Source organism: Crocuta crocuta, unplaced genomic scaffold (genome assembly GCF_008692635.1).
Source record: "Crocuta crocuta isolate KB4526 unplaced genomic scaffold, BGI_CrCroc_1.0 scaffold101, whole genome shotgun sequence".
Taxonomy (NCBI): domain Eukaryota; kingdom Metazoa; phylum Chordata; class Mammalia; order Carnivora; family Hyaenidae; genus Crocuta; species Crocuta crocuta.
Window position 1 is genome coordinate 3406807 of NW_027527956.1, and position 5080 is coordinate 3411886.

At 42.1% G+C, this 5080-nt stretch overlaps 1 protein-coding gene and 1 pseudogene across 1 annotated transcript in view; one reads left to right on the forward strand and one right to left on the reverse strand.

Annotated features, from left to right (window-relative positions):
* Positions 1–511: 511 nt before the first annotated feature.
* On the forward strand, positions 512–3493 carry LOC144222225 (heat shock cognate 71 kDa protein pseudogene; annotated as a pseudogene).
* Positions 1642–5080, reverse strand: part of NETO1 (neuropilin and tolloid like 1) — a 125216-nt gene continuing 121777 nt past the window's right edge. Inside the window, exon 11 of the mRNA XM_077752683.1 lies at positions 1642–1784. The gene's annotated coding sequence lies outside the window, so the exon portion shown is untranslated. The remainder of the gene's footprint in view (positions 1785–5080) is intronic.

Consider the following 5080-nt stretch of genomic DNA (forward strand, 5'->3'; position numbering starts at 1 on the left):
TCCTATTTTTGCTTTTATGATGTCAAAATCCTTTTGCACATTTGTGTGCAATCCGCTTCACATCAAAGCCAACCCACGCCATTCCTCTCCTCCCAGTGGCGCTGTACGGGACTGGTAAAAGAATCAGGTCAACATCCACCTTGTCATTTCCATGGGCTTATTTGCACATTTCATAAATTCTCTGATGCCTTCTATTATTCCCTCTCCTTCACAGTCAACTGGGTAGAATTAAGTGAACTTACTGCAACATACATTGTTTCTGAAACTTCAAGTGTGTTCCACCCAACGGCCATTTTTTTTCTTTCAGAAAAGAAACACTGCACCTTTACTGGTGATAAAGCAATTTGGCTTAGGCCCAAGACAAATCTTCCACCTGTATTAGTCCGGGTTCAGGCAGGGAAATAGAATTTCTATAGCATTATAAGATGAGGGATTTAATATGGGAGTTGAGGATTCCACAGATGTGAGAGGAGATGGCTAGGAAAGTTCTGGAAGGGCATCAGCTGAAGGAATGGAGAAGCAGCCCCTGAGGACCAATGCCCGCAGCATGAGGACTGGAGAGAAGCCAGATCTCAGACACATAGAAGCTTCCATGTCTGGTCACCATGATGGAGAACTGGGAGCTCGTAGGTGTGGCCGAGAAGCTGCTGCATCTGCCCACCGTGACCTCCTGAGAAGAATGGCTTCCACTCCCTCTGTCTTCCCTTCAAAATTCTTTGTGAGTTCTTCTCATTGACAAACTCTAACCCGGGGCCAGAGAGGGAAGGGATACTTTGAAACTTAGTTTCCAGTATCTCCTAGTAGAGATGATTGGTGGTGTTTCGTTAAAAACAGACAATCCAACATGATTCCTATAAAGAGAAACCAAATAAATAGCTACCAATGCTGGGGGGAAAACAGTTTTTATAGAGATGAGGATGCATACGTATTATTGGTTTTTCGTTTTGTTTTGTTTTGCTTTGCTTTTACCCTCCAAACAGTTTTAAATTCTTTCTTTGGCATTGATCATTGAAAGTCCCTGAGCATTAATCCACTCATAAAAAGCACAGGGCTGTTTACCCCCTCCCCCACTATAATGTGGTTCTGAGGGTTGAATTGGAAAACTATATGAAGCATTAGCACATCTCTGGGGCTTGGTGTATGTATAAAATCAGCACTTTGATAGAAAATGAGTATGTCAGTGGGAAGCCTAGGTTAGCGTCTGGGAGTCCCTCTGTTAACCGGCTCTGGGAACTGGGTAAGTCGGCTGACCTCCTTTAACATTTAGGTTACTTACCTGCAAAATGAAGAACGCAATAACATCTTCCTTCAGAATGATAGTCAGGATACAGTTAAACAAAATAATGTGTGTCCAAGAATCTTCTTTACAGTTAACCTTATCTTACTGGTAGCAACTTGCCATTTTCACAATGAATGCTTACTCTAAAGCATGAGAAAACTAAGCGTCTATTGTTGAGAACCGGACTCTCCTAACAGATGTGTTTTGCTTGCCTTTGCTGTGACAGAGCTCCAGCTTCTGGTATATTCTAGCCTGCCCAGGACCATCTGGGAAATTGAGTGCTCCATGGAGAGTGCTCCCTGGACAACAACGGCATCAAGTCCGGTTCTAAAAGGGTTTTGTTTGATTGCATTGTTGGTTGTTTTTGTTTTTTTTTTTTTTTTTTTTTAATAAGCACAATCTCCAAAATGCTTTCTTGGATAGTCCTTAGATATGTCCTTTCAGAACTTGACCAGAAGACTGAGCTGTCTATTTACAAAGTATTGCACCAAAAGTGTAACGGTATCTGAAAAAAATACAAGCATATCAATTCAATTATATTTGGCAAGCCTCGAGAATATAAATCTCTAATCTTTTCTTCCCAAGACCATCACGAATAGTTGAAAGATTCCCTGATTAAAATTAATAATAATAACAATAACAGAAAAAATGAAATGGTTTACTCAAAATAATCCAGAGTTGTTTTAAGCCTAGCTAAGTCCTGTATACTTTTTTTAAAACCTTGCTTCTTATATATTTTCCTGCTCTTCACATTTCTTTATGTCCTATGCTTCCTTCACAAATCCACTCAAATTTGAATCATAATTTTGTATGGGTAATTTCTCTTGTATGGTGTATATCGCTTTAATATTCACCTCTCTACTTGTCTGTCCATATCGATTCTCTCAGTGTGGTAGCATTCAATCTGTCCAATGATAGTTCCTTTTATTGTGGAAAAGTTTTTCATCCAAACAAAAATATTGATTGCACAGGGAAGTGCTGCATTTTGGGGATACAAAAATGAATAGGATCTCTACTTTCCTCAAAAGGTTGGCACATGGGGTGCCTGGGTGGCTTAGTCGGTTAAGTGTCCGACTTTCGCTTAGGTCATGATCTCGCGGTTCGTGGGTTCAGACCCCGCGTCGGGCCCTGTGCTGACTGCCAGCTCAGAGCCTGGAGCCTGTTTCAGAGTCTGTGACTCCCTCTCTCTCTGACCCTCCCCTGCTCACGCTCTCTCTCTCTCTCCTAGAAATACATAAAACATTAAAAAAAAATGTTGGCACACTAGTGGGAAAGAATGACATAAAAATGAGCAAGTTAATGATTTCACAGTTAACTTAATTGGGGTTATTAAATTAATTGGGGTGAACTACTTCCAGAGGCCAGAGTGCCACCATACAGTATTTCTCTCCTCCCCTCTCTCCCAAGGCATTGAATAATGAATGACATACAAAAAGAAAACTACTTTGAAAGTAATACTACAAGCAGATAATAATCCCACGTCAAGGAATTTTAGAAAGTACAAATTAATGATAGGCTTTGTCACTGATGAGCACTCATATGAGATGCTACTGACGGAAACGATGAGGAGGCCGTTACTCTCCAGAGGCGCAGCCAGACGCATGGGCACGTACTACCATTCCTACCAAACAGACCCAGACCTTCGCTACGTACTCTGAGAACCAGCCTGGTGTACTCATTCAGGTTTATGAAGGTGAGCGTGCCCTGACCAAGGATAACAATCTACTGGGCAAGTTTGAACTCACAGGCATACCTCCTGCCCCCCGTGGTGTTCCCCAGATTGAAGTCACTTTTGATATTGATGCTAATGGCATTCTCAATGTCTCTGCTGTGGATAAGAGTACAGGGAAAGAAAACAAGATCACCATCACAAACGACAAAGGTCGTTTGAGCAAGGAAGACATTGAGCGCATGGTCCAGGAAGCTGAGAAGTACAAAGCTGAAGATGAGAAGCAGCGGGACATGGTGTCCTCCAAGAATTCCCTGGAATCCTATGCATTCAATATGAAAGCAACTGTTGAAGATGAGAAACTTCAGGGCAAGATAAATGATGAGGACAAACAGAAGATTCTGGACAAGTGTAATGAAATCGTCAACTGGCTGGATAAGAACCAGACTGCAGAAAAAGAAGAATTTGAACATCAGCAGAAGGAGCTGGAGAAGGTGTGCAACCCCATCATCATGTGCCGGCATGTTCTTCAGAACTATCTGTAGACTCAAATGGCTTCGTGGTGTTTTCCAGAGAATCTTGAGAATTACAGAACCTTCTAGGCATCATCAGGCTAAAGACCTTTGGTGAAGCTTCTCTGACCTTTGCTCCTTGGGTTTTCCAAAACTTATATAAGCTCTGAATTCCTAGATGTATTTTAATTCCAGGAATACATAAGGCAGCTTCGGTTCTTCTGGCTGCACCCTGACAGATGTGACACACCCGCTTCCTGTCTCACCTGTGCTACTCACTGGCCTCTGTCCTCAACAACTCCCCCTTGCTGCTTTACAGGCTCTTCTCAACACAGCAGACAGAGCAGAGCAGGAAAGCAGACATGTTGTGGCTCTGACAAAACGCTCCAGTAGCTTCCCATTTCAGTCAGGACAAAATCTTCATTACCCCTGACTGATCTCAATCCTGGCCACTCCGCCCTTTATCCCCACTGCCTTCTCTCTCCCCCTCTTCTCCCACCACAGCATCTTCTCAACCATACCCAGCATGCTTCTTCTGCCAGAAAGTCTCTTCCCTCAGATACTGACACATCCATTTCCCTCCATTAAGATTTTGGTCAAACGTCACATTCCCAGAGAGGCTGCTCACGTCTTTTCTGCATGAGATGCCAATTCTGTATGTCAACACTCTCATCCCCCCAATTTCCTTATTTTTCTCTTAAGGCACATTCACAACAGGCGACATGAATTTTATTGTTATTGCTTGCTTTGTTCTTTATTTTGTTTCCTTCGCTTGGATTACATGACATAAAAGAGTAAATATTTTTGTCCTTTTTGTGACTAAAACAGCTCCGTGAACCTAGTAGAGATGCGATAAGTATTTATTGAATGAGTTGCTGTTGTTCCTGGTGTGTTTGTTGAATAAATTAACAGGACTTGTGATAACCACCAAGACAAGCCAAACAAGCATACAGCTTCAGCCTGAACTTGGAATCCCACAAGACTTGAACTGTAGGAAACTCCTTGATAAAGCAAACAAATCAGACGTTCATGTCAGATGTACAAGAATCACATATCTCCCACAGAATCAAAATTTACCCATAATTCAAGGAATAGAGGTAATTATGCAGTGAAGGTGACATATGTGGAAGCTGGCTATACACACCCAACTTGCTGGGACCTTTAGAGCTGCAGTGGGAGAATCTCAACACTGTTTACACACAGGAGCTCTCAAAGTGTTGCATGTAAGGTGTCACTTATACAACGTAAGATGTTTTAGTTACAAAACATTGCCATTTATTACTGAGATAGTTACGTGCTGACTTTAGGAGGCCTTGTGCTATAAATCCATAAACTCTAAATTTATTTACTATAAGCAACCTGGACAGACCAGGTATATCATGCCAAAATGGTTTTGTAGATAGAGATTTCCCCATGATATTGCTCCAGTACGCCCCAGGAATTCCTAAAGAATGCTTTCTTTTTTCTTTTTTTTTAATGTTTTATTTATTTATTTATTTCTAGGAGAGAGAGAGAGAGACAGCGTGAGCGGCGGAGGGGCAGAGAGAGAGGGAGACACTGAATCTGAAGCAGCTCCAGGCTCCGAGCTGTCAGCACAGAGTCCGACGCGAGGCTTGGACC